At 41.6% G+C, this 26,336-nt stretch overlaps 40 non-coding genes across 40 annotated transcripts; all 40 read right to left on the bottom strand.

Moving 5' to 3' along the window:
* Nucleotides 1–6: 6 nt before the first annotated feature.
* Nucleotides 7–78, bottom strand: trnag-ucc (transfer RNA glycine (anticodon UCC)). The gene has a single exon. It is a non-coding gene; the product is annotated as a tRNA-Gly (tRNA).
* A 588-nt stretch (nt 79–666) lies between these two features.
* Nucleotides 667–738, bottom strand: trnae-uuc (transfer RNA glutamic acid (anticodon UUC)). The gene has a single exon. It is a non-coding gene; the product is annotated as a tRNA-Glu (tRNA).
* A 599-nt stretch (nt 739–1,337) lies between these two features.
* On the bottom strand, nt 1,338–1,409 carry trnag-ucc (transfer RNA glycine (anticodon UCC)). Its single transcript has one exon. It is a non-coding gene; the product is annotated as a tRNA-Gly (tRNA).
* Nucleotides 1,410–1,997: 588 nt separating this feature from the next.
* Nucleotides 1,998–2,069, bottom strand: trnae-uuc (transfer RNA glutamic acid (anticodon UUC)). The gene has a single exon. It is a non-coding gene; the product is annotated as a tRNA-Glu (tRNA).
* Nucleotides 2,070–2,668: 599 nt separating this feature from the next.
* On the bottom strand, nt 2,669–2,740 carry trnag-ucc (transfer RNA glycine (anticodon UCC)). The gene has a single exon. It is a non-coding gene; the product is annotated as a tRNA-Gly (tRNA).
* A 588-nt stretch (nt 2,741–3,328) lies between these two features.
* Nucleotides 3,329–3,400, bottom strand: trnae-uuc (transfer RNA glutamic acid (anticodon UUC)). Its single transcript has one exon. It is a non-coding gene; the product is annotated as a tRNA-Glu (tRNA).
* Nucleotides 3,401–3,999: 599 nt separating this feature from the next.
* On the bottom strand, nt 4,000–4,071 carry trnag-ucc (transfer RNA glycine (anticodon UCC)). Its single transcript has one exon. It is a non-coding gene; the product is annotated as a tRNA-Gly (tRNA).
* Nucleotides 4,072–4,659: 588 nt separating this feature from the next.
* Nucleotides 4,660–4,731, bottom strand: trnae-uuc (transfer RNA glutamic acid (anticodon UUC)). Its single transcript has one exon. It is a non-coding gene; the product is annotated as a tRNA-Glu (tRNA).
* A 583-nt stretch (nt 4,732–5,314) lies between these two features.
* trnag-ucc (transfer RNA glycine (anticodon UCC)) lies at nt 5,315–5,386 on the bottom strand. The gene has a single exon. It is a non-coding gene; the product is annotated as a tRNA-Gly (tRNA).
* Nucleotides 5,387–5,974: 588 nt separating this feature from the next.
* On the bottom strand, nt 5,975–6,046 carry trnae-uuc (transfer RNA glutamic acid (anticodon UUC)). The gene has a single exon. It is a non-coding gene; the product is annotated as a tRNA-Glu (tRNA).
* Nucleotides 6,047–6,645: 599 nt separating this feature from the next.
* trnag-ucc (transfer RNA glycine (anticodon UCC)) lies at nt 6,646–6,717 on the bottom strand. The gene has a single exon. It is a non-coding gene; the product is annotated as a tRNA-Gly (tRNA).
* A 588-nt stretch (nt 6,718–7,305) lies between these two features.
* On the bottom strand, nt 7,306–7,377 carry trnae-uuc (transfer RNA glutamic acid (anticodon UUC)). Its single transcript has one exon. It is a non-coding gene; the product is annotated as a tRNA-Glu (tRNA).
* Nucleotides 7,378–7,976: 599 nt separating this feature from the next.
* On the bottom strand, nt 7,977–8,048 carry trnag-ucc (transfer RNA glycine (anticodon UCC)). Its single transcript has one exon. It is a non-coding gene; the product is annotated as a tRNA-Gly (tRNA).
* A 588-nt stretch (nt 8,049–8,636) lies between these two features.
* Nucleotides 8,637–8,708, bottom strand: trnae-uuc (transfer RNA glutamic acid (anticodon UUC)). The gene has a single exon. It is a non-coding gene; the product is annotated as a tRNA-Glu (tRNA).
* Nucleotides 8,709–9,307: 599 nt separating this feature from the next.
* On the bottom strand, nt 9,308–9,379 carry trnag-ucc (transfer RNA glycine (anticodon UCC)). Its single transcript has one exon. It is a non-coding gene; the product is annotated as a tRNA-Gly (tRNA).
* A 588-nt stretch (nt 9,380–9,967) lies between these two features.
* trnae-uuc (transfer RNA glutamic acid (anticodon UUC)) lies at nt 9,968–10,039 on the bottom strand. The gene has a single exon. It is a non-coding gene; the product is annotated as a tRNA-Glu (tRNA).
* Nucleotides 10,040–10,622: 583 nt separating this feature from the next.
* trnag-ucc (transfer RNA glycine (anticodon UCC)) lies at nt 10,623–10,694 on the bottom strand. The gene has a single exon. It is a non-coding gene; the product is annotated as a tRNA-Gly (tRNA).
* A 588-nt stretch (nt 10,695–11,282) lies between these two features.
* trnae-uuc (transfer RNA glutamic acid (anticodon UUC)) lies at nt 11,283–11,354 on the bottom strand. Its single transcript has one exon. It is a non-coding gene; the product is annotated as a tRNA-Glu (tRNA).
* Nucleotides 11,355–11,953: 599 nt separating this feature from the next.
* On the bottom strand, nt 11,954–12,025 carry trnag-ucc (transfer RNA glycine (anticodon UCC)). The gene has a single exon. It is a non-coding gene; the product is annotated as a tRNA-Gly (tRNA).
* A 588-nt stretch (nt 12,026–12,613) lies between these two features.
* Nucleotides 12,614–12,685, bottom strand: trnae-uuc (transfer RNA glutamic acid (anticodon UUC)). Its single transcript has one exon. It is a non-coding gene; the product is annotated as a tRNA-Glu (tRNA).
* A 599-nt stretch (nt 12,686–13,284) lies between these two features.
* Nucleotides 13,285–13,356, bottom strand: trnag-ucc (transfer RNA glycine (anticodon UCC)). Its single transcript has one exon. It is a non-coding gene; the product is annotated as a tRNA-Gly (tRNA).
* Nucleotides 13,357–13,944: 588 nt separating this feature from the next.
* trnae-uuc (transfer RNA glutamic acid (anticodon UUC)) lies at nt 13,945–14,016 on the bottom strand. Its single transcript has one exon. It is a non-coding gene; the product is annotated as a tRNA-Glu (tRNA).
* A 599-nt stretch (nt 14,017–14,615) lies between these two features.
* Nucleotides 14,616–14,687, bottom strand: trnag-ucc (transfer RNA glycine (anticodon UCC)). The gene has a single exon. It is a non-coding gene; the product is annotated as a tRNA-Gly (tRNA).
* A 588-nt stretch (nt 14,688–15,275) lies between these two features.
* Nucleotides 15,276–15,347, bottom strand: trnae-uuc (transfer RNA glutamic acid (anticodon UUC)). Its single transcript has one exon. It is a non-coding gene; the product is annotated as a tRNA-Glu (tRNA).
* A 599-nt stretch (nt 15,348–15,946) lies between these two features.
* trnag-ucc (transfer RNA glycine (anticodon UCC)) lies at nt 15,947–16,018 on the bottom strand. Its single transcript has one exon. It is a non-coding gene; the product is annotated as a tRNA-Gly (tRNA).
* A 588-nt stretch (nt 16,019–16,606) lies between these two features.
* On the bottom strand, nt 16,607–16,678 carry trnae-uuc (transfer RNA glutamic acid (anticodon UUC)). Its single transcript has one exon. It is a non-coding gene; the product is annotated as a tRNA-Glu (tRNA).
* A 599-nt stretch (nt 16,679–17,277) lies between these two features.
* Nucleotides 17,278–17,349, bottom strand: trnag-ucc (transfer RNA glycine (anticodon UCC)). Its single transcript has one exon. It is a non-coding gene; the product is annotated as a tRNA-Gly (tRNA).
* Nucleotides 17,350–17,937: 588 nt separating this feature from the next.
* trnae-uuc (transfer RNA glutamic acid (anticodon UUC)) lies at nt 17,938–18,009 on the bottom strand. Its single transcript has one exon. It is a non-coding gene; the product is annotated as a tRNA-Glu (tRNA).
* Nucleotides 18,010–18,608: 599 nt separating this feature from the next.
* On the bottom strand, nt 18,609–18,680 carry trnag-ucc (transfer RNA glycine (anticodon UCC)). The gene has a single exon. It is a non-coding gene; the product is annotated as a tRNA-Gly (tRNA).
* A 588-nt stretch (nt 18,681–19,268) lies between these two features.
* Nucleotides 19,269–19,340, bottom strand: trnae-uuc (transfer RNA glutamic acid (anticodon UUC)). Its single transcript has one exon. It is a non-coding gene; the product is annotated as a tRNA-Glu (tRNA).
* A 599-nt stretch (nt 19,341–19,939) lies between these two features.
* trnag-ucc (transfer RNA glycine (anticodon UCC)) lies at nt 19,940–20,011 on the bottom strand. The gene has a single exon. It is a non-coding gene; the product is annotated as a tRNA-Gly (tRNA).
* Nucleotides 20,012–20,599: 588 nt separating this feature from the next.
* On the bottom strand, nt 20,600–20,671 carry trnae-uuc (transfer RNA glutamic acid (anticodon UUC)). The gene has a single exon. It is a non-coding gene; the product is annotated as a tRNA-Glu (tRNA).
* Nucleotides 20,672–21,254: 583 nt separating this feature from the next.
* On the bottom strand, nt 21,255–21,326 carry trnag-ucc (transfer RNA glycine (anticodon UCC)). The gene has a single exon. It is a non-coding gene; the product is annotated as a tRNA-Gly (tRNA).
* Nucleotides 21,327–21,914: 588 nt separating this feature from the next.
* Nucleotides 21,915–21,986, bottom strand: trnae-uuc (transfer RNA glutamic acid (anticodon UUC)). The gene has a single exon. It is a non-coding gene; the product is annotated as a tRNA-Glu (tRNA).
* Nucleotides 21,987–22,585: 599 nt separating this feature from the next.
* On the bottom strand, nt 22,586–22,657 carry trnag-ucc (transfer RNA glycine (anticodon UCC)). Its single transcript has one exon. It is a non-coding gene; the product is annotated as a tRNA-Gly (tRNA).
* Nucleotides 22,658–23,245: 588 nt separating this feature from the next.
* On the bottom strand, nt 23,246–23,317 carry trnae-uuc (transfer RNA glutamic acid (anticodon UUC)). Its single transcript has one exon. It is a non-coding gene; the product is annotated as a tRNA-Glu (tRNA).
* A 599-nt stretch (nt 23,318–23,916) lies between these two features.
* Nucleotides 23,917–23,988, bottom strand: trnag-ucc (transfer RNA glycine (anticodon UCC)). The gene has a single exon. It is a non-coding gene; the product is annotated as a tRNA-Gly (tRNA).
* Nucleotides 23,989–24,576: 588 nt separating this feature from the next.
* Nucleotides 24,577–24,648, bottom strand: trnae-uuc (transfer RNA glutamic acid (anticodon UUC)). Its single transcript has one exon. It is a non-coding gene; the product is annotated as a tRNA-Glu (tRNA).
* Nucleotides 24,649–25,247: 599 nt separating this feature from the next.
* trnag-ucc (transfer RNA glycine (anticodon UCC)) lies at nt 25,248–25,319 on the bottom strand. The gene has a single exon. It is a non-coding gene; the product is annotated as a tRNA-Gly (tRNA).
* A 588-nt stretch (nt 25,320–25,907) lies between these two features.
* trnae-uuc (transfer RNA glutamic acid (anticodon UUC)) lies at nt 25,908–25,979 on the bottom strand. Its single transcript has one exon. It is a non-coding gene; the product is annotated as a tRNA-Glu (tRNA).
* Between the last annotated feature and the right edge of the window lie 357 nt (nt 25,980–26,336).

Below are 26,336 nucleotides of genomic sequence, written 5' to 3'. Positions count from 1 at the left end.
GACAAATGTGATGGCTGGGAATCGAACCCAGGTCAACTGCTTGGAAGGCAACCATGCTTACCACTGCACCACCATCACACAACTAAAAAGCAACTTTGATAAACCGCACAGTAATCCTGTAGCTTTTTCTGAAGCCGTTTTTGTTCCTTCTGATGCAATTCGACAGATTTAATGAAATGTAACATCACATGGAATGCAAGATAGACAGATAAAAGAAAGCATCGAAGGAACCAGCTAAAGATTGCAATATTTTGGTCACAATTAAATGAATTCCAGATTCACACAATGTATGTCAAGTGTCAGCTGGGGATTCCTTCAACATTCTTCCCATCTTGTCTGCCTCTGCCCTCTCAGGGAGCAATTCCCCAGAATTTAACTGGAAATGACTCACTGATGTTGTTAAAGAATTTGGAACACTGCTGCTTGACTTGCAGGACCTGAGCCCAGCTCCGACATTGATGTCTTTGGACACTGACAGCTCATACTACGAATTCGGGTAGCACTGTCGCCCATACATTATGACAGATTGATGACACATGGACTTTGCATTGCAAGAATTTGTACATGACCCTTTGAAAACAGGTTGCTCAACAAAATCCTTGAGATGTTGCGAAAAGAACTGCTTTCAACCAGAGGATCATTTCATCCTCAATTAAAAATGACAAATGTAATGGCTGGGAATCAAACCCAGGTCGACTGCTTGAAAGGCAACCATGCTTACCACTGCACCACCATCACACAACTGAAAAGCAACTTTGATAAACCGCACAGTAATCCTGCAGCTTTTTCTGAAGCAGTTTTTGTTCCTTCTGATGCAATTCGACAGATTTGATGAAATGTAACATCACATGTAATGCAAGATAGACAGATAAAAGAAAGCATCGAAGGAACCAGCTAAAAATTGCAATATTTTGGTGACAATAAAATGAATTCCAGATTCACACAATGTATGTCAAGTGTCAAGTGGGGATTCCTTCAACATTCTTCCCATTTTGTGTGCCTCTGCCCACTCAGGGAGCAATTCCCCAGAATTGAACTGGAAATGACTCACTTATGTTGTTGAGGAATTTGAAACACTGCTGCTTGACTTGCAGGGCCTGAGCCCAGCTCCGACATTGATGTATTTGGTGATTGACAACTCATAGTATGAATTCAGGTAGTACTGGTGCCAGCACATTATGACAGTTTGATGACACGCAGACTTTGCATTGCAAGCATTTGTGCATGACCCTTTAAAAACAGGTTGCTCAACAAAAATCCTTGAGATGCTGCTGTGAGAACTGCTTGCAACCAGAGGCATCAGAAGTTCATTTCAACCTCAAGTAGAAATTGACAAATGTGATGGCTGGGAATCGAACCCAGGTCAACTGCTTGGAAGGCAACCATGCTTACCACTGCACCACCATCACACAACTGAAAAGTAACTTTGATAAACCGCACAGTAATCCTGCAGCTTTTTCTGAAGCCGTTTTTGTTCCTTCTGATGCAATTCGACAGATTTAATGAAATGTAACATCACATGGAATGCAAGATAGACAGATAAAAGAAAGCATCGAAGGAACCAGCTAAAGATTGCAATATTTTGGTCACAATTAAATGAATTCCAGATTCACACAATGTATGTCAAGTGTCAGCTGGGGATTCCTTCAACATTCTTCCCATCTTGTCTGCCTCTGCCCTCTCAGGGAGCAATTCCCCAGAATTTAACTGGAAATGACTCACTGATGTTGTTAAAGAATTTGGAACACTGCTGCTTGACTTGCAGGACCTGAGCCCAGCTCCGACATTGATGTCTTTGGACACTGACAGCTCATACTACGAATTCGGGTAGCACTGTCGCCCATACATTATGACAGATTGATGACACATGGACTTTGCATTGCAAGAATTTGTACATGACCCTTTGAAAACAGGTTGCTCAACAAAATCCTTGAGATGTTGCTATAAGAACTGCTTTCAACCAGAGGATCATTTCATCCTCAATTAAAAATGACAAATGTAATGGCTGGGAATCAAACCCAGGTCAACTGCTTGAAAGGCAACCATGCTTACCACTGCACCACCATCACACAACTGAAAAGCAACTTTGATAAACCGCACAGTAATCCTGCAGCTTTTTCTGAAGCAGTTTTTGTTCCTTCTGATGCAATTCGACAGATTTGATGAAATGTAACATCACATGTAATGCAAGATAGACAGATAAAAGAAAGCATCGAAGGAACCAGCTAAAAATTGCAATATTTTGGTGACAATAAAATGAATTCCAGATTCACACAATGTATGTCAAGTGTCAAGTGGGGATTCCTTCAACATTCTTCCCATTTTGTGTGCCTCTGCCCACTCAGGGAGCAATTCCCCAGAATTGAACTGGAAATGACTCACTTATGTTGTTGAGGAATTTGAAACACTGCTGCTTGACTTGCAGGGCCTGAGCCCAGCTCCGACATTGATGTATTTGGTGATTGACAACTCATAGTATGAATTCAGGTAGTACTGGTGCCAGCACATTATGACAGTTTGATGACACGCAGACTTTGCATTGCAAGCATTTGTGCATGACCCTTTAAAAACAGGTTGCTCAACAAAAATCCTTGAGATGCTGCTGTGAGAACTGCTTGCAACCAGAGGCATCAGAAGTTCATTTCAACCTCAAGTAGAAATTGACAAATGTGATGGCTGGGAATCGAACCCAGGTCAACTGCTTGGAAGGCAACCATGCTTACCACTGCACCACCATCACACAACTGAAAAGTAACTTTGATAAACCGCACAGTAATCCTGCAGCTTTTTCTGAAGCCGTTTTTGTTCCTTCTGATGCAATTCGACAGATTTAATGAAATGTAACATCACATGGAATGCAAGATAGACAGATAAAAGAAAGCATCGAAGGAACCAGCTAAAGATTGCAATATTTTGGTCACAATTAAATGAATTCCAGATTCACACAATGTATGTCAAGTGTCAGCTGGGGATTCCTTCAACATTCTTCCCATCTTGTCTGCCTCTGCCCTCTCAGGGAGCAATTCCCCAGAATTTAACTGGAAATGACTCACTGATGTTGTTAAAGAATTTGGAACACTGCTGCTTGACTTGCAGGACCTGAGCCCAGCTCCGACATTGATGTCTTTGGACACTGACAGCTCATACTACGAATTCGGGTAGCACTGTCGCCCATACATTATGACAGATTGATGACACATGGACTTTGCATTGCAAGAATTTGTACATGACCCTTTGAAAACAGGTTGCTCAACAAAATCCTTGAGATGTTGCGAAAAGAACTGCTTTCAACCAGAGGATCATTTCATCCTCAATTAAAAATGACAAATGTAATGGCTGGGAATCAAACCCAGGTCAACTGCTTGAAAGGCAACCATGCTTACCACTGCACCACCATCACACAACTGAAAAGCAACTTTGATAAACCGCACAGTAATCCTGCAGCTTTTTCTGAAGCAGTTTTTGTTCCTTCTGATGCAATTCGACAGATTTGATGAAATGTAACATCACATGTAATGCAAGATAGACAGATAAAAGAAAGCATCGAAGGAACCAGCTAAAAATTGCAATATTTTGGTGACAATAAAATGAATTCCAGATTCACACAATGTATGTCAAGTGTCAAGTGGGGATTCCTTCAACATTCTTCCCATTTTGTGTGCCTCTGCCCACTCAGGGAGCAATTCCCCAGAATTGAACTGGAAATGACTCACTTATGTTGTTGAGGAATTTGAAACACTGCTGCTTGACTTGCAGGGCCTGAGCCCAGCTCCGACATTGATGTATTTGGTGATTGACAACTCATAGTATGAATTCAGGTAGCACTGGTGCCAGCACATTATGACAGTTTGATGACACGCAGACTTTGCATTGCAAGCATTTGTGCATGACCCTTTAAAAACAGGTTGCTCAACAAAAATCTTTGAGATGCTGCTGTAAGAACTGCTTGCAACCAGAGGCATCAGAAGTTCATTTCAACCTCAAGTAGAAATTGACAAATGTGATGGCTGGGAATCGAACCCAGGTCAACTGCTTGGAAGGCAACCATGCTTACCACTGCACCACCATCACACAACTGAAAAGCAACTTTGATAAACCGCACAGTAATCCTGCAGCTTTTTCTGAAGTCGTTTTTGTTCCTTCTGATGCAATTCGACAGATTTAATGAAATGTAACATCACATGGAATGCAAGATAGACAGATAAAAGAAAGCATCGAAGGAACCAGCTAAAGATTGCAATATTTTGGTCACAATTAAATGAATTCCAGATTCACACAATGTATGTCAAGTGTCAGCTGGGGATTCCTTCAACATTCTTCCCATCTTGTCTGCCTCTGCCCTCTCAGGGAGCAATTCCCCAGAATTTAACTGGAAATGACTCACTGATGTTGTTAAAGAATTTGGAACACTGCTGCTTGACTTGCAGGACCTGAGCCCAGCTCCGACATTGATGTCTTTGGACACTGACAGCTCATACTACGAATTCGGGTAGCACTGTCGCCCATACATTATGACAGATTGATGACACATGGACTTTGCATTGCAAGAATTTGTACATGACCCTTTGAAAACAGGTTGCTCAACAAAATCCTTGAGATGTTGCGAAAAGAACTGCTTTCAACCAGAGGATCATTTCATCCTCAATTAAAAATGACAAATGTAATGGCTGGGAATCAAACCCAGGTCAACTGCTTGAAAGGCAACCATGCTTACCACTGCACCACCATCACACAACTGAAAAGCAACTTTGATAAACCGCACAGTAATCCTGCAGCTTTTTCTGAAGCAGTTTTTGTTCCTTCTGATGCAATTCGACAGATTTGATGAAATGTAACATCACATGTAATGCAAGATAGACAGATAAAAGAAAGCATCGAAGGAACCAGCTAAAAATTGCAATATTTTGGTGACAATAAAATGAATTCCAGATTCACACAATGTATGTCAAGTGTCAACATTCTTCCCATTTTGTGTGCCTCTGCCCACTCAGGGAGCAATTCCCCAGAATTGAACTGGAAATGACTCACTTATGTTGTTGAGGAATTTGAAACACTGCTGCTTGACTTGCAGGGCCTGAGCCCAGCTCCGACATTGATGTCTTTGGTGATTGACAACTCCTAGTATGAATTCAGGTAGCACTGGTGCCAGCACATTATGACAGTTTGATGACACGCAGACTTTGCATTGCAAGCATTTGTGCATGACCCTTTGAAATCAGGTTGCTCAACAAAAATCCTTGAGATGCTGCTGTAAGAACTGCTTGCAACCAGAGGCATCAGAAGTTCATTTCACCCTCAAGTAGAAATTGACAAATGTGATGGCTGGGAATCGAACCCAGGTCAACTGCTTGGAAGGCAACCATGCTTACCACTGCACCACCATCACACAACTAAAAAGCAACTTTGATAAACCGCACAGTAATCCTGTAGCTTTTTCTGAAGCCGTTTTTGTTCCTTCTGATGCAATTCGACAGATTTAATGAAATGTAACATCACATGGAATGCAAGATAGACAGATAAAAGAAAGCATCGAAGGAACCAGCTAAAGATTGCAATATTTTGGTCACAATTAAATGAATTCCAGATTCACACAATGTATGTCAAGTGTCAGCTGGGGATTCCTTCAACATTCTTCCCATCTTGTCTGCCTCTGCCCTCTCAGGGAGCAATTCCCCAGAATTTAACTGGAAATGACTCACTGATGTTGTTAAAGAATTTGGAACACTGCTGCTTGACTTGCAGGACCTGAGCCCAGCTCCGACATTGATGTCTTTGGACACTGACAGCTCATACTACGAATTCGGGTAGCACTGTCGCCCATACATTATGACAGATTGATGACACATGGACTTTGCATTGCAAGAATTTGTACATGACCCTTTGAAAACAGGTTGCTCAACAAAATCCTTGAGATGTTGCGAAAAGAACTGCTTTCAACCAGAGGATCATTTCATCCTCAATTAAAAATGACAAATGTAATGGCTGGGAATCAAACCCAGGTCAACTGCTTGAAAGGCAACCATGCTTACCACTGCACCACCATCACACAACTGAAAAGCAACTTTGATAAACCGCACAGTAATCCTGCAGCTTTTTCTGAAGCAGTTTTTGTTCCTTCTGATGCAATTCGACAGATTTGATGAAATGTAACATCACATGTAATGCAAGATAGACAGATAAAAGAAAGCATCGAAGGAACCAGCTAAAAATTGCAATATTTTGGTGACAATAAAATGAATTCCAGATTCACACAATGTATGTCAAGTGTCAAGTGGGGATTCCTTCAACATTCTTCCCATTTTGTGTGCCTCTGCCCACTCAGGGAGCAATTCCCCAGAATTGAACTGGAAATGACTCACTTATGTTGTTGAGGAATTTGAAACACTGCTGCTTGACTTGCAGGGCCTGAGCCCAGCTCCGACATTGATGTATTTGGTGATTGACAACTCATAGTATGAATTCAGGTAGCACTGGTGCCAGCACATTATGACAGTTTGATGACACGCAGACTTTGCATTGCAAGCATTTGTGCATGACCCTTTAAAAACAGGTTGCTCAACAAAAATCTTTGAGATGCTGCTGTAAGAACTGCTTGCAACCAGAGGCATCAGAAGTTCATTTCAACCTCAAGTAGAAATTGACAAATGTGATGGCTGGGAATCGAACCCAGGTCAACTGCTTGGAAGGCAACCATGCTTACCACTGCACCACCATCACACAACTAAAAAGCAACTTTGATAAACCGCACAGTAATCCTGTAGCTTTTTCTGAAGCCGTTTTTGTTCCTTCTGATGCAATTCGACAGATTTAATGAAATGTAACATCACATGGAATGCAAGATAGACAGATAAAAGAAAGCATCGAAGGAACCAGCTAAAGATTGCAATATTTTGGTCACAATTAAATGAATTCCAGATTCACACAATGTATGTCAAGTGTCAGCTGGGGATTCCTTCAACATTCTTCCCATCTTGTCTGCCTCTGCCCTCTCAGGGAGCAATTCCCCAGAATTTAACTGGAAATGACTCACTGATGTTGTTAAAGAATTTGGAACACTGCTGCTTGACTTGCAGGACCTGAGCCCAGCTCCGACATTGATGTCTTTGGACACTGACAGCTCATACTACGAATTCGGGTAGCACTGTCGCCCATACATTATGACAGATTGATGACACATGGACTTTGCATTGCAAGAATTTGTACATGACCCTTTGAAAACAGGTTGCTCAACAAAATCCTTGAGATGTTGCGAAAAGAACTGCTTTCAACCAGAGGATCATTTCATCCTCAATTAAAAATGACAAATGTAATGGCTGGGAATCAAACCCAGGTCGACTGCTTGAAAGGCAACCATGCTTACCACTGCACCACCATCACACAACTGAAAAGCAACTTTGATAAACCGCACAGTAATCCTGCAGCTTTTTCTGAAGCAGTTTTTGTTCCTTCTGATGCAATTCGACAGATTTGATGAAATGTAACATCACATGTAATGCAAGATAGACAGATAAAAGAAAGCATCGAAGGAACCAGCTAAAAATTGCAATATTTTGGTGACAATAAAATGAATTCCAGATTCACACAATGTATGTCAAGTGTCAAGTGGGGATTCCTTCAACATTCTTCCCATTTTGTGTGCCTCTGCCCACTCAGGGAGCAATTCCCCAGAATTGAACTGGAAATGACTCACTTATGTTGTTGAGGAATTTGAAACACTGCTGCTTGACTTGCAGGGCCTGAGCCCAGCTCCGACATTGATGTATTTGGTGATTGACAACTCATAGTATGAATTCAGGTAGTACTGGTGCCAGCACATTATGACAGTTTGATGACACGCAGACTTTGCATTGCAAGCATTTGTGCATGACCCTTTAAAAACAGGTTGCTCAACAAAAATCCTTGAGATGCTGCTGTGAGAACTGCTTGCAACCAGAGGCATCAGAAGTTCATTTCAACCTCAAGTAGAAATTGACAAATGTGATGGCTGGGAATCGAACCCAGGTCAACTGCTTGGAAGGCAACCATGCTTACCACTGCACCACCATCACACAACTGAAAAGTAACTTTGATAAACCGCACAGTAATCCTGCAGCTTTTTCTGAAGCCGTTTTTGTTCCTTCTGATGCAATTCGACAGATTTAATGAAATGTAACATCACATGGAATGCAAGATAGACAGATAAAAGAAAGCATCGAAGGAACCAGCTAAAGATTGCAATATTTTGGTCACAATTAAATGAATTCCAGATTCACACAATGTATGTCAAGTGTCAGCTGGGGATTCCTTCAACATTCTTCCCATCTTGTCTGCCTCTGCCCTCTCAGGGAGCAATTCCCCAGAATTTAACTGGAAATGACTCACTGATGTTGTTAAAGAATTTGGAACACTGCTGCTTGACTTGCAGGACCTGAGCCCAGCTCCGACATTGATGTCTTTGGACACTGACAGCTCATACTACGAATTCGGGTAGCACTGTCGCCCATACATTATGACAGATTGATGACACATGGACTTTGCATTGCAAGAATTTGTACATGACCCTTTGAAAACAGGTTGCTCAACAAAATCCTTGAGATGTTGCTATAAGAACTGCTTTCAACCAGAGGATCATTTCATCCTCAATTAAAAATGACAAATGTAATGGCTGGGAATCAAACCCAGGTCAACTGCTTGAAAGGCAACCATGCTTACCACTGCACCACCATCACACAACTGAAAAGCAACTTTGATAAACCGCACAGTAATCCTGCAGCTTTTTCTGAAGCAGTTTTTGTTCCTTCTGATGCAATTCGACAGATTTGATGAAATGTAACATCACATGTAATGCAAGATAGACAGATAAAAGAAAGCATCGAAGGAACCAGCTAAAAATTGCAATATTTTGGTGACAATAAAATGAATTCCAGATTCACACAATGTATGTCAAGTGTCAAGTGGGGATTCCTTCAACATTCTTCCCATTTTGTGTGCCTCTGCCCACTCAGGGAGCAATTCCCCAGAATTGAACTGGAAATGACTCACTTATGTTGTTGAGGAATTTGAAACACTGCTGCTTGACTTGCAGGGCCTGAGCCCAGCTCCGACATTGATGTCTTTGGTGATTGACAACTCCTAGTATGAATTCAGGTAGCACTGGTGCCAGCACATTATGACAGTTTGATGACACGCAGACTTTGCATTGCAAGCATTTGTGCATGACCCTTTGAAATCAGGTTGCTCAACAAAAATCCTTGAGATGCTGCTGTAAGAACTGCTTGCAACCAGAGGCATCAGAAGTTCATTTCACCCTCAAGTAGAAATTGACAAATGTGATGGCTGGGAATCGAACCCAGGTCAACTGCTTGGAAGGCAACCATGCTTACCACTGCACCACCATCACACAACTAAAAAGCAACTTTGATAAACCGCACAGTAATCCTGTAGCTTTTTCTGAAGCCGTTTTTGTTCCTTCTGATGCAATTCGACAGATTTAATGAAATGTAACATCACATGGAATGCAAGATAGACAGATAAAAGAAAGCATCGAAGGAACCAGCTAAAGATTGCAATATTTTGGTCACAATTAAATGAATTCCAGATTCACACAATGTATGTCAAGTGTCAGCTGGGGATTCCTTCAACATTCTTCCCATCTTGTCTGCCTCTGCCCTCTCAGGGAGCAATTCCCCAGAATTTAACTGGAAATGACTCACTGATGTTGTTAAAGAATTTGGAACACTGCTGCTTGACTTGCAGGACCTGAGCCCAGCTCCGACATTGATGTCTTTGGACACTGACAGCTCATACTACGAATTCGGGTAGCACTGTCGCCCATACATTATGACAGATTGATGACACATGGACTTTGCATTGCAAGAATTTGTACATGACCCTTTGAAAACAGGTTGCTCAACAAAATCCTTGAGATGTTGCGAAAAGAACTGCTTTCAACCAGAGGATCATTTCATCCTCAATTAAAAATGACAAATGTAATGGCTGGGAATCAAACCCAGGTCAACTGCTTGAAAGGCAACCATGCTTACCACTGCACCACCATCACACAACTGAAAAGCAACTTTGATAAACCGCACAGTAATCCTGCAGCTTTTTCTGAAGCAGTTTTTGTTCCTTCTGATGCAATTCGACAGATTTGATGAAATGTAACATCACATGTAATGCAAGATAGACAGATAAAAGAAAGCATCGAAGGAACCAGCTAAAAATTGCAATATTTTGGTGACAATAAAATGAATTCCAGATTCACACAATGTATGTCAAGTGTCAACATTCTTCCCATTTTGTGTGCCTCTGCCCACTCAGGGAGCAATTCCCCAGAATTGAACTGGAAATGACTCACTTATGTTGTTGAGGAATTTGAAACACTGCTGCTTGACTTGCAGGGCCTGAGCCCAGCTCCGACATTGATGTCTTTGGTGATTGACAACTCCTAGTATGAATTCAGGTAGCACTGGTGCCAGCACATTATGACAGTTTGATGACACGCAGACTTTGCATTGCAAGCATTTGTGCATGACCCTTTGAAATCAGGTTGCTCAACAAAAATCCTTGAGATGCTGCTGTAAGAACTGCTTGCAACCAGAGGCATCAGAAGTTCATTTCACCCTCAAGTAGAAATTGACAAATGTGATGGCTGGGAATCGAACCCAGGTCAACTGCTTGGAAGGCAACCATGCTTACCACTGCACCACCATCACACAACTAAAAAGCAACTTTGATAAACCGCACAGTAATCCTGTAGCTTTTTCTGAAGCCGTTTTTGTTCCTTCTGATGCAATTCGACAGATTTAATGAAATGTAACATCACATGGAATGCAAGATAGACAGATAAAAGAAAGCATCGAAGGAACCAGCTAAAGATTGCAATATTTTGGTCACAATTAAATGAATTCCAGATTCACACAATGTATGTCAAGTGTCAGCTGGGGATTCCTTCAACATTCTTCCCATCTTGTCTGCCTCTGCCCTCTCAGGGAGCAATTCCCCAGAATTTAACTGGAAATGACTCACTGATGTTGTTAAAGAATTTGGAACACTGCTGCTTGACTTGCAGGACCTGAGCCCAGCTCCGACATTGATGTCTTTGGACACTGACAGCTCATACTACGAATTCGGGTAGCACTGTCGCCCATACATTATGACAGATTGATGACACATGGACTTTGCATTGCAAGAATTTGTACATGACCCTTTGAAAACAGGTTGCTCAACAAAATCCTTGAGATGTTGCGAAAAGAACTGCTTTCAACCAGAGGATCATTTCATCCTCAATTAAAAATGACAAATGTAATGGCTGGGAATCAAACCCAGGTCAACTGCTTGAAAGGCAACCATGCTTACCACTGCACCACCATCACACAACTGAAAAGCAACTTTGATAAACCGCACAGTAATCCTGCAGCTTTTTCTGAAGCAGTTTTTGTTCCTTCTGATGCAATTCGACAGATTTGATGAAATGTAACATCACATGTAATGCAAGATAGACAGATAAAAGAAAGCATCGAAGGAACCAGCTAAAAATTGCAATATTTTGGTGACAATAAAATGAATTCCAGATTCACACAATGTATGTCAAGTGTCAAGTGGGGATTCCTTCAACATTCTTCCCATTTTGTGTGCCTCTGCCCACTCAGGGAGCAATTCCCCAGAATTGAACTGGAAATGACTCACTTATGTTGTTGAGGAATTTGAAACACTGCTGCTTGACTTGCAGGGCCTGAGCCCAGCTCCGACATTGATGTATTTGGTGATTGACAACTCATAGTATGAATTCAGGTAGCACTGGTGCCAGCACATTATGACAGTTTGATGACACGCAGACTTTGCATTGCAAGCATTTGTGCATGACCCTTTAAAAACAGGTTGCTCAACAAAAATCTTTGAGATGCTGCTGTAAGAACTGCTTGCAACCAGAGGCATCAGAAGTTCATTTCAACCTCAAGTAGAAATTGACAAATGTGATGGCTGGGAATCGAACCCAGGTCAACTGCTTGGAAGGCAACCATGCTTACCACTGCACCACCATCACACAACTAAAAAGCAACTTTGATAAACCGCACAGTAATCCTGTAGCTTTTTCTGAAGCCGTTTTTGTTCCTTCTGATGCAATTCGACAGATTTAATGAAATGTAACATCACATGGAATGCAAGATAGACAGATAAAAGAAAGCATCGAAGGAACCAGCTAAAGATTGCAATATTTTGGTCACAATTAAATGAATTCCAGATTCACACAATGTATGTCAAGTGTCAGCTGGGGATTCCTTCAACATTCTTCCCATCTTGTCTGCCTCTGCCCTCTCAGGGAGCAATTCCCCAGAATTTAACTGGAAATGACTCACTGATGTTGTTAAAGAATTTGGAACACTGCTGCTTGACTTGCAGGACCTGAGCCCAGCTCCGACATTGATGTCTTTGGACACTGACAGCTCATACTACGAATTCGGGTAGCACTGTCGCCCATACATTATGACAGATTGATGACACATGGACTTTGCATTGCAAGAATTTGTACATGACCCTTTGAAAACAGGTTGCTCAACAAAATCCTTGAGATGTTGCTATAAGAACTGCTTTCAACCAGAGGATCATTTCATCCTCAATTAAAAATGACAAATGTAATGGCTGGGAATCAAACCCAGGTCAACTGCTTGAAAGGCAACCATGCTTACCACTGCACCACCATCACACAACTGAAAAGCAACTTTGATAAAGCGCACAGTAATCCTGCAGCTTTTTCTGAAGCAGTTTTTGTTCCTTCTGATGCAATTCGACAGATTTGATGAAATGTAACATCACATGTAATGCAAGATAGACAGATAAAAGAAAGCATCGAAGGAACCAGCTAAAAATTGCAATATTTTGGTGACAATAAAATGAATTCCAGATTCACACAATGTATGTCAAGTGTCAAGTGGGGATTCCTTCAACATTCTTCCCATTTTGTGTGCCTCTGCCCACTCAGGGAGCAATTCCCCAGAATTGAACTGGAAATGACTCACTTATGTTGTTGAGGAATTTGAAACACTGCTGCTTGACTTGCAGGGCCTGAGCCCAGCTCCGACATTGATGTATTTGGTGATTGACAACTCATAGTATGAATTCAGGTAGCACTGGTGCCAGCACATTATGACAGTTTGATGACACGCAGACTTTGCATTGCAAGCATTTGTGCATGACCCTTTAAAAACAGGTTGCTCAACAAAAATCCTTGAGATGCTGCTGTAAGAACTGCTTGCAACCAGAGGCATCAGAAGTTCATTTCACCCTCAAGTAGAAATTGACAAATGTGATGGCTGGGAATCGAACCCAGGTCAACTGCTTGGAAGGCAACCATGCTTACCACTGCACCACCATCACACAACTAAAAAGCAACTTTGATAAACCGCACAGTAATCCTGTAGCTTTTTCTGAAGCCGTTTTTGTTCCTTCTGATGCAATTCGACAGATTTAATGAAATGTAACATCACATGGAATGCAAGATAGACAGATAAAAGAAAGCATCGAAGGAACCAGCTAAAGATTGCAATATTTTGGTCACAATTAAATGAATTCCAGATTCACACAATGTATGTCAAGTGTCAGCTGGGGATTCCTTCAACATTCTTCCCATCTTGTCTGCCTCTGCCCTCTCAGGGAGCAATTCCCCAGAATTTAACTGGAAATGACTCACTGATGTTGTTAAAGAATTTGGAACACTGCTGCTTGACTTGCAGGACCTGAGCCCAGCTCCGACATTGATGTCTTTGGACACTGACAGCTCATACTACGAATTCGGGTAGCACTGTCGCCCATACATTATGACAGATTGATGACACATGGACTTTGCATTGCAAGAATTTGTACATGACCCTTTGAAAACAGGTTGCTCAACAAAATCCTTGAGATGTTGCGAAAAGAACTGCTTTCAACCAGAGGATCATTTCATCCTCAATTAAAAATGACAAATGTAATGGCTGGGAATCAAACCCAGGTCAACTGCTTGAAAGGCAACCATGCTTACCACTGCACCACCATCACACAACTGAAAAGCAACTTTGATAAACCGCACAGTAATCCTGCAGCTTTTTCTGAAGCAGTTTTTGTTCCTTCTGATGCAATTCGACAGATTTGATGAAATGTAACATCACATGTAATGCAAGATAGACAGATAAAAGAAAGCATCGAAGGAACCAGCTAAAAATTGCAATATTTTGGTGACAATAAAATGAATTCCAGATTCACACAATGTATGTCAAGTGTCAAGTGGGGATTCCTTCAACATTCTTCCCATTTTGTGTGCCTCTGCCCACTCAGGGAGCAATTCCCCAGAATTGAACTGGAAATGACTCACTTATGTTGTTGAGGAATTTGAAACACTGCTGCTTGACTTGCAGGGCCTGAGCCCAGCTCCGACATTGATGTATTTGGTGATTGACAACTCATAGTATGAATTCAGGTAGTACTGGTGCCAGCACATTATGACAGTTTGATGACACGCAGACTTTGCATTGCAAGCATTTGTGCATGACCCTTTAAAAACAGGTTGCTCAACAAAAATCCTTGAGATGCTGCTGTGAGAACTGCTTGCAACCAGAGGCATCAGAAGTTCATTTCAACCTCAAGTAGAAATTGACAAATGTGATGGCTGGGAATCGAACCCAGGTCAACTGCTTGGAAGGCAACCATGCTTACCACTGCACCACCATCACACAACTGAAAAGTAACTTTGATAAACCGCACAGTAATCCTGCAGCTTTTTCTGAAGCCGTTTTTGTTCCTTCTGATGCAATTCGACAGATTTAATGAAATGTAACATCACATGGAATGCAAGATAGACAGATAAAAGAAAGCATCGAAGGAACCAGCTAAAGATTGCAATATTTTGGTCACAATTAAATGAATTCCAGATTCACACAATGTATGTCAAGTGTCAGCTGGGGATTCCTTCAACATTCTTCCCATCTTGTCTGCCTCTGCCCTCTCAGGGAGCAATTCCCCAGAATTTAACTGGAAATGACTCACTGATGTTGTTAAAGAATTTGGAACACTGCTGCTTGACTTGCAGGACCTGAGCCCAGCTCCGACATTGATGTCTTTGGACACTGACAGCTCATACTACGAATTCGGGTAGCACTGTCGCCCATACATTATGACAGATTGATGACACATGGACTTTGCATTGCAAGAATTTGTACATGACCCTTTGAAAACAGGTTGCTCAACAAAATCCTTGAGATGTTGCGAAAAGAACTGCTTTCAACCAGAGGATCATTTCATTCTCAATTAAAAATGACAAATGTAATGGCTGGGAATCAAACCCAGGTCAACTGCTTGAAAGGCAACCATGCTTACCACTGCACCACCATCACACAACTGAAAAGCAACGTTGATAAACCGCACAGTAATCCTGCAGCTTTTTCTGAAGCAGTTTTTGTTCCTTCTGATGCAATTCGACAGATTTGATGAAATGTAACATCACATGTAATGCAAGATAGACAGATAAAAGAAAGCATCGAAGGAACCAGCTAAAAATTGCAATATTTTGGTGACAATAAAATGAATTCCAGATTCACACAATGTATGTCAAGTGTCAAGTGGGGATTCCTTCAACATTCTTCCCATTTTGTGTGCCTCTGCCCACTCAGGGAGCAATTCCCCAGAATTGAACTGGAAATGACTCACTTATGTTGTTGAGGAATTTGAAACACTGCTGCTTGACTTGCAGGGCCTGAGCCCAGCTCCGACATTGATGTATTTGGTGATTGACAACTCATAGTATGAATTCAGGTAGCACTGGTGCCAGCACATTATGACAGTTTGATGACACGCAGACTTTGCATTGCAAGCATTTGTGCATGACCCTTTAAAAACAGGTTGCTCAACAAAAATCCTTGAGATGCTGCTGTGAGAACTGCTTGCAACCAGAGGCATCAGAAGTTCATTTCAACCTCAAGTAGAAATTGACAAATGTGATGGCTGGGAATCGAACCCAGGTCAACTGCTTGGAAGGCAACCATGCTTACCACTGCACCACCATCACACAACTGAAAAGCAACTTTGATAAACCGCACAGTAATCCTGCAGCTTTTTCTGAAGCCGTTTTTGTTCCTTCTGATGCAATTCGACAGATTTAATGAAATGTAACATCACATGGAATGCAAGATAGACAGATAAAAGAAAGCATCGAAGGAACCAGCTAAAGATTGCAATATTTTGGTCACAATTAAATGAATTCCAGATTCACACAATGTATGTCAAGTGTCAGCTGGGGATTCCTTCAACATTCTTCCCATCTTGTCTGCCTCTGCCCTCTCAGGGAGCAATTCCCCAGAATTTAACTGGAAATGACTCACTGATGTTGTTAAAGAATTTGGAACACTGCTGCTTGACTTGCAGGACCTGAGCCCAGCTCCGACATTGATGTCTTTGGACACTGACAGCTCATACTACGAATTCGGGTAGCACTGTCGCCCATACATTATGACAGATTGATGACACATGGACTTTGCATTGCAAGAATTTGTACATGACCCTTTGAAAACAGGTTGCTCAACAAAATCCTTGAGATGTTGCTATTAGAACTGCTTTCAACCAGAGGATCATTTCATCCTCAATTAAAAATGACAAATGTAATGGCTGGGAATCAAACCCAGGTCAACTGCTTGAAAGGCAACCATGCTTACCACTGCACCACCATCACACAACTGAAAAGCAACTTTGATAAACCGCACAGTAATCCTGCAGCTTTTTCTGAAGCAGTTTTTGTTCCTTCTGATGCAATTCGACAGATTTGATGAAATGTAACATCACATGTAATGCAAGATAGACAGATAAAAGAAAGCATCGAAGGAACCAGCTAAAAATTGCAATATTTTGGTGACAATAAAATGAATTCCAGATTCACACAATGTATGTCAAGTGTCAAGTGGGGATTCCTTCAACATTCTTCCCATTTTGTGTGCCTCTGCCCACTCAGGGAGCAATTCCCCAGAATTGAACTGGAAATGACTCACTTATGTTGTTGAGGAATTTGAAACACTGCTGCTTGACTTGCAGGGCCTGAGCCCAGCTCCGACATTGATGTATTTGGTGATTGACAACTCATAGTATGAATTCAGGTAGCACTGGTGCCAGCACATTATGACAGTTTGATGACACGCAGACTTTGCATTGCAAGCATTTGTGCATGACCCTTTAAAAACAGGTTGCTCAACAAAAATCCTTGAGATGCTGCTGTAAGAACTGCTTGCAACCAGAGGCATCAGAAGTTCATTTCAACCTCAAGTAGAAATTGACAAATGTGATGGCTGGGAATCGAACCCAGATCAACTGCTTGGAAGGCAACCATGCTTACCACTGCACCACCATCACACAACTGAAAAGCAACTTTGATAAACCGCACAGTAATCCTGCAGCTTTTTCTGAAGCCGTTTTTGTTCCTTCTGATGCAATTCGACAGATTTAATGAAATGTAACATCACATGGAATGCAAGATAGACAGATAAAAGAAAGCATCGAAGGAACCAGCTAAAGATTGCAATATTTTGGTCACAATTAAATGAATTCCAGATTCACACAATGTATGTCAAGTGTCAGCTGGGGATTCCTTCAACATTCTTCCCATCTTGTCTGCCTCTGCCCTCTCAGGGAGCAATTCCCCAGAATTTAACTGGAAATGACTCACTGATGTTGTTAAAGAATTTGGAACACTGCTGCTTGACTTGCAGGACCTGAGCCCAGCTCCGACATTGATGTCTTTGGACACTGACAGCTCATACTACGAATTCGGGTAGCACTGTCGCCCATACATTATGACAGATTGATGACACATGGACTTTGCATTGCAAGAATTTGTACATGACCCTTTGAAAACAGGTTGCTCAACAAAATCCTTGAGATGTTGCTATTAGAACTGCTTTCAACCAGAGGATCATTTCATCCTCAATTAAAAATGACAAATGTAATGGCTGGGAATCAAACCCAGGTCAACTGCTTGAAAGGCAACCATGCTTACAACTGCACCACCATCACACAACTGAAAAGCAACTTTGATAAACCGCACAGTAATCCTGCAGCTTTTTCTGAAGCAGTTTTTGTTCCTTCTGATGCAATTCGACAGATTTGATGAAATGTAACATCACATGTAATGCAAGATAGACAGATAAAAGAAAGCATCGAAGGAACCAGCTAAAAATTGCAATATTTTGGTGACAATAAAATGAATTCCAGATTCACACAATGTATGTCAAGTGTCAAGTGGGGATTCCTTCAACATTCTTCCCATTTTGTGTGCCTCTGCCCACTCAGGGAGCAATTCCCCAGAATTGAACTGGAAATGACTCACTTATGTTGTTGAGGAATTTGAAACACTGCTGCTTGACTTGCAGGGCCTGAGCCCAGCTCCGACATTGATGTCTTTGGTGATTGACAACTCCTAGTATGAATTCAGGTAGCACTGGTGCCAGCACATTATGACAGTTTGATGACACGCAGACTTTGCATTGCAAGCATTTGTGCATGACCCTTTGAAATCAGGTTGCTCAACAAAAATCCTTGAGATGCTGCTGTAAGAACTGCTTGCAACCAGAGGCATCAGAAGTTCATTTCAACCTCAAGTAGAAATTGACAAATGTGATGGCTGGGAATCGAACCCAGGTCAACTGCTTGGAAGGCAACCATGCTTACCACTGCACCACCATCACACAACTGAAAAGCAACTTTGATAAACCGCACAGTAATCCTGCAGCTTTTTCTGAAGCCGTTTTTGTTCCTTCTGATGCAATTCGACAGATTTAATGAAATGTAACATCACATGTAATGCAAGATAGACAGATAAAAGAAAGCATCGAAGGAACCAGCTAAAGATTGCAATATTTTGGTCACAATTAAATGAATTCCAGATTCACACAATGTATGTCAAGTGTCAGCTGGGGATTCCTTCAACATTCTTCCCATCTTATCTGCCTCTGCCCTCTCAGGGAGCAATTCCCCAGAATTTAACTGGAAATGACTCACTGATGTTGTTAAAGAATTTGGAACACTGCTGCTTGACTTGCAGGACCTGAGCCCAGCTCCGACATTGATGTCTTTGGACACTGACAGCTCATACTACGAATTCGGGTAGCACTGTCGCCCATACATTATGACAGATTGATGACACATGGACTTTGCATTGCAAGAATTTGTACATGACCCTTTGAAAACAGGTTGCTCAACAAAATCCTTGAGATGTTGCTATTAGAACTGCTTTCAACCAGAGGATCATTTCATCCTCAATTAAAAATGACAAATGTAATGGCTGGGAATCAAACCCAGGTCAACTGCTTGAAAGGCAACCATGCTTACCACTGCACCACCATCACACAACTGAAAAGCAACTTTGATAAACCGCACAGTAATCCTGCAGCTTTTTCTGAAGCAGTTTTTGTTCCTTCTGATGCAATTCGACAGATTTGATGAAATGTAACATCACATGTAATGCAAGATAGACAGATAAAAGAAAGCATCGAAGGAACCAGCTAAAAATTGCAATATTTTGGTGACAATAAAATGAATTCCAGATTCACACAATGTATGTCAAGTGTCAAGTGGGGATTCCTTCAACATTCTTCCCATTTTGTGTGCCTCTGCCCACTCAGGGAGCAATTCCCCAGAATTGAACTGGAAATGACTCACTTATGTTGTTGAGGAATTTGAAACACTGCTGCTTGACTTGCAGGGCCTGAGCCCAGCTCCGACATTGATGTCTTTGGTGATTGACAACTCATAGTATGAATTCAGGTAGCACTGGTGCCAGCACATTATGACAGTTTGATGACACGCAGACTTTGCATTGCAAGCATTTGTGCATGACCCTTTAAAAACAGGTTGCTCAACAAAAATCCTTGAGATGCTGCTGTGAGAACTGCTTGCAACCAGAGGCATCAGAAGTTCATTTCAACCTCAAGTAGAAATTGACAAATGTGATGGCTGGGAATCGAACCCAGGTCAACTGCTTGGAAGGCAACCATGCTTACCACTGCACCACCATCACACAACTGAAAAGCAACTTTGATAAACCGCACAGTAATCCTGCAGCTTTTTCTGAAGCCGTTTTTGTTCCTTCTGATGCAATTCGACAGATTTAATGAAATGTAACATCACATGTAATGCAAGATAGACAGATAAAAGAAAGCATCGAAGGAACCAGCTAAAGATTGCAATATTTTGGTCACAATTAAATGAATTCCAGATTCACACAATGTATGTCAAGTGTCAGCTGGGGATTCCTTCAACATTCTTCCCATCTTGTCTGCCTCTGCCCTCTCAGGGAGCAATTCCCCAGAATTTAACTGGAAATGACTCACTGATGTTGTTAAAGAATTTGGAACACTGCTGCTTGACTTGCAGGACCTGAGCCCAGCTCCGACATTGATGTCTTTGGACACTGACAGCTCATACTACGAATTCGGGTAGCACTGTCGCCCATACATTATGACAGATTGATGACACATGGACTTTGCATTGCAAGAATTTGTACATGACCCTTTGAAAACAGGTTGCTCAACAAAATCCTTGAGATGTTGCTATAAGAACTGCTTTCAACCAGAGGATCATTTCATCCTCAATTAAAAATGACAAATGCAATGGCTGGGAATCAAACCCAGGTCAACTGCTTGAAAGGCAACCATGCTTACCACTGCACCACCATCACACAACTGAAAAGCAACTTTGACAAACCGCACAGTAATCCTGCAGCTTTTTCTGAAGCAGTTTTTGTTCCTTCTGATGCAATTCGACAGATTTGATGAAATGTAACATCACATGTAATGCAAGATAGACAGATAAAAGAAAGCATCGAAGGAACCAGCTAAAAATTGCAATATTTTGGTGACAATAAAATGAATTCCAGATTCACACAATGTATGTCAAGTGTCAACATTCTTCCCATTTTGTGTGCCTCTGCCCACTCAGGGAGCAATTCCCCAGAATTGAACTGGAAATGACTCACTTATGTTGTTGAGGAATTTGAAACACTGCTGCTTGACTTGCAGGGCCTGAGCCCAGCTCCGACATTGATGTCTTTGGTGATTGACAACTCCTAGTATGAATTCAGGTAGCACTGGTGCCAGCACATTATGACAGTTTGATGACACGCAGACTTTGCATTGCAAGCATTTGTGCATGACCCTTTGAAATCAGGTTGCTCAACAAAAATCCTTGAGATGCTGCTGTAAGAACTGCTTGCAACCAGAGGCATCAGAAGTTCATTTCAACCTCAAGTAGAAATTGACAAATGTGATGGCTGGGAATCGAACCCAGGTCAACTGCTTGGAAGGCAACCATGCTTACCACTGCACCACCATCACACAACTGAAAAGCAACTTTGATAAACCGCACAGTAATCCTGCAGCTTTTTCTGAAGCCGTTTTTGTTCCTTCTGATGCAATTCGACAGATTTAATGAAATGTAACATCACATGTAATGCAAGATAGACAGATAAAAGAAAGCATCGAAGGAACCAGCTAAAGATTGCAATATTTTGGTCACAATTAAATGAATTCCAGATTCACACAATGTATGTCAAGTGTCAGCTGGGGATTCCTTCAACATTCTTCCCATCTTATCTGCCTCTGCCCTCTCAGGGAGCAATTCCCCAGAATTTAACTGGAAATGACTCACTGATGTTGTTAAAGAATTTGGAACACTGCTGCTTGACTTGCAGGACCTGAGCCCAGCTCCGACATTGATGTCTTTGGACACTGACAGCTCATACTACGAATTCGGGTAGCACTGTCGCCCATACATTATGACAGATTGATGACACATGGACTTTGCATTGCAAGAATTTGTACATGACCCTTTGAAAACAGGTTGCTCAACAAAATCCTTGAGATGTTGCGAAAAGAACTGCTTTCAACCAGAGGATCATTTCATCCTCAATTAAAAATGACAAATGTAATGGCTGGGAATCAAACCCAGGTCAACTGCTTGAAAGGCAACCATGCTTACCACTGCACCACCATCACACAACTGAAAAGCAACTTTGATAAACCGCACAGTAATCCTGCAGCTTTTTCTGAAGCAGTTTTTGTTCCTTCTGATGCAATTCGACAGATTTGATGAAATGTAACATCACATGTAATGCAAGATAGACAGATAAAAGAAAGCATCGAAGGAACCAGCTAAAAATTGCAATATTTTGGTGACAATAAAATGAATTCCAGATTCACACAATGTATGTCAAGTGTCAAGTGGGGATTCCTTCAACATTCTTCCCATTTTGTGTGCCTCTGCCCACTCAGGGAGCAATTCCCCAGAATTGAACTGGAAATGACTCACTTATGTTGTTGAGGAATTTGAAACACTGCTGCTTGACTTGCAGGGCCTGAGCCCAGCTCCGACATTGATGTCTTTGGTGATTGACAACTCCTAGTATGAATTCAGGTAGCACTGGTGCCAGCACATTATGACAGTTTGATGACACGCAGACTTTGCATTGCAAGCATTTGTGCATGACCCTTTGAAATCAGGTTGCTCAACAAAAATCCTTGAGATGCTGCTGTAAGAACTGCTTGCAACCAGAGGCATCAGAAGTTCATTTCAACCTCAAGTAGAAATTGACAAATGTGATGGCTGGGAATCGAACCCAGGTCAACTGCTTGGAAGGCAACCATGCTTACCACTGCACCACCATCACACAACTGAAAAGCAACTTTGATAAACCGCACAGTAATCCTGCAGCTTTTTCTGAAGCCGTTTTTGTTCCTTCTGATGCAATTCGACAGATTTAATGAAATGTAACATCACATGTAATGCAAGATAGACAGATAAAAGAAAGCATCGAAGGAACCAGCTAAAGATTGCAATATTTTGGTCACAATTAAATGAATTCCAGATTCACACAATGTATGTCAAGTGTCAGCTGGGGATTCCTTCAACATTCTTCCCATCTTGTCTGCCTCTGCCCTCTCAGGGAGCAATTCCCCAGAATTTAACTGGAAATGACTCACTGATGTTGTTAAAGAATTTGGAACACTGCTGCTTGACTTGCAGGACCTGAGCCCAGCTCCGACATTGATGTCTTTGGACACTGACAGCTCATACTACGAATTCGGGTAGCACTGTCGCCCATACATTATGACAGATTGATGACACATGGACTTTGCATTGCAAGAATTTGTACATGACCCTTTGAAAACAGGTTGCTCAACAAAATCCTTGAGATGTTGCTATAAGAACTGCTTTCAACCAGAGGATCATTTCATCCTCAATTAAAAATGACAAATGTAATGGCTGGGAATCAAACCCAGGTCAACTGCTTGAAAGGCAACCATGCTTACCACTGCACCACCATCACACAACTGAAAAGCAACTTTGATAAACCGCACAGTAATCCTGCAGCTTTTTCTGAAGCAGTTTTTGTTCCTTCTGATGCAATTCGACAGATTTGATGAAATGTAACATCACATGTAATGCAAGATAGACAGATAAAAGAAAGCATCGAAGGAACCAGCTAAAAATTGCAATATTTTGGTGACAATAAAATGAATTCCAGATTCACACAATGTATGTCAAGTGTCAAGTGGGGATTCCTTCAACATTCTTCCCATTTTGTGTGCCTCTGCCCACTCAGGGAGCAATTCCCCAGAATTGAACTGGAAATGACTCACTTATGTTGTTGAGGAATTTGAAACACTGCTGCTTGACTTGCAGGGCCTGAGCCCAGCTCCGACATTGATGTCTTTGGTGATTGACAACTCCTAGTATGAATTCAGGTAGCACTGGTGCCAGCACATTATGACAGTTTGATGACACGCAGACTTTGCATTGCAAGCATTTGTGCATGACCCTTTGAAATCAGGTTGCTCAACAAAAATCCTTGAGATGCTGCTGTAAGAACTGCTTGCAACCAGAGGCATCAGAAGTTCATTTCAACCTCAAGTAGAAATTGACAAATGTGATGGCTGGGAATCGAACCCAGGTCAACTGCTTGGAAGGCAACCATGCTTACCACTGCACCACCATCACACAACTGAAAAGCAACTTTGATAAACCGCACAGTAATCCTGCAGCTTTTTCTGAAGCCGTTTTTGTTCCTTCTGATGCAATTCGACAGATTTAATGAAATGTAACATCACATGTAATGCAAGATAGACAGATAAAAGAAAGCATCGAAGGAACCAGCTAAAGATTGCAATATTTTGGTCACAATTAAATGAATTCCAGATTCACACAATGTATGTCAAGTGTCAGCTGGGGATTCCTTCAACATTCTTCCCATCTTGTCTGCCTCTGCCCTCTCAGGGAGCAATTCCCCAGAATTTAACTGGAAATGACTCACTGATGTTGTTAAAGAATTTGGAACACTGCTGCTTGACTTGCAGGACCTGAGCCCAGCTCCGACATTGATGTCTTTGGACACTGACAGCTCATACTACGAATTCGGGTAGCACTGTCGCCCATACATTATGACAGATTGATGACACATGGACTTTGCATTGCAAGAATTTGTACATGACCCTTTGAAAACAGGTTGCTCAACAAAATCCTTGAGATGTTGCTATAAGAACTGCTTTCAACCAGAGGATCATTTCATCCTCAATTAAAAATGACAAATGTAATGGCTGGGAATCAAACCCAGGTCAACTGCTTGAAAGGCAACCATGCTTACCACTGCACCACCATCACACAACTGAAAAGCAACTTTGATAAACCGCACAGTAATCCTGCAGCTTTTTCTGAAGCAGTTTTTGTTCCTTCTGATGCAATTCGACAGATTTGATGAAATGTAACATCACATGTAATGCAAGATAGACAGATAAAAGAAAGCATCGAAGGAACCAGCTAAAAATTGCAATATTTTGGTGACAATAAAATGAATTCCAGATTCACACAATGTATGTCAAGTGTCAAGTGGGGATTCCTTCAACATTCTTCCCATTTTGTGTGCCTCTGCCCACTCAGGGAGCAATTCCCCAGAATTGAACTGGAAATGACTCACTTATGTTGTTGAGGAATTTGAAACACTGCTGCTTGACTTGCAGGGCCTGAGCCCAGCTCCGACATTGATGTCTTTCGTGATTGACAACTCCTAGTATGAATTCAGGTAGCACTGGTGCCAGCACATTATGACAGTTTGATGACACGCAGACTTTGCATTGCAAGCATTTGTGCATGACCCTTTGAAATCAGGTTGCTCAACAAAAATCCTTGAGATGCTGCTGTAAGAACTGCTTGCAACCAGAGGCATCAGAAGTTCATTTCAACCTCAAGTAGAAATTGACAAATGTGATGGCTGGGAATCGAACCCAGGTCAACTGCTTGGAAGGCAACCATGCTTACCACTGCACCACCATCACACAACTGAAAAGCAACTTTGATAAACCGCACAGTAATCCTGCAGCTTTTTCTGAAGCCGTTTTTGTTCCTTCTGATGCAATTCGACAGATTTAATGAAATGTAACATCACATGTAATGCAAGATAGACAGATAAAAGAAAGCATCGAAGGAACCAGCTAAAGATTGCAATATTTTGGTCACAATTAAATGAATTCCAGATTCACACAATGTATGTCAAGTGTCAGCTGGGGATTCCTTCAACATTCTTCCCATCTTATCTGCCTCTGCCCTCTCAGGGAGCAATTCCCCAGAATTTAACTGGAAATGACTCACTGATGTTGTTAAAGAATTTGGAACACTGCTGCTTGACTTGCAGGACCTGAGCCCAGCTCCGACATTGATGTCTTTGGACACTGACAGCTCATACTACGAATTCGGGTAGCACTGTCGCCCATACATTATGACAGATTGATGACACATGGACTTTGCATTGCAAGAATTTGTACATGACCCTTTGAAAACAGGTTGCTCAACAAAATCCTTGAGATGTTGCTATTAGAACTGCTTTCAACCAGAGGATCATTTCATCCTCAATTAAAAATGACAAATGTAATGGCTGGGAATCAAACCCAGGTCAACTGCTTGAAAGGCAACCATGCTTACCACTGCACCACCATCACACAACTGAAAAGCAACTTTGATAAACCGCACAGTAATCCTGCAGCTTTTTCTGAAGCAGTTTTTGTTCCTTCTGATGCAATTCGACAGATTTGATGAAATGTAACATCACATGTAATGCAAGATAGACAGATAAAAGAAAGCATCGAAGGAACCAGCTAAAAATTGCAATATTTTGGTGACAATAAAATGAATTCCAGATTCACACAATGTATGTCAAGTGTCAAGTGGGGATTCCTTCAACATTCTTCCCATTTTGTGTGCCTCTGCCCACTCAGGGAGCAATTCCCCAGAATTGAACTGGAAATGACTCACTTATGTTGTTGAGGAATTTGAAACACTGCTGCTTGACTTGCAGG

This window comes from Pristiophorus japonicus, chromosome 19, assembly GCF_044704955.1.
Source record: "Pristiophorus japonicus isolate sPriJap1 chromosome 19, sPriJap1.hap1, whole genome shotgun sequence".
Lineage (NCBI taxonomy): Eukaryota > Metazoa > Chordata > Chondrichthyes > Pristiophoridae > Pristiophorus > Pristiophorus japonicus.
This window is presented reverse-complemented; position numbering and strand designations above follow the sequence as displayed.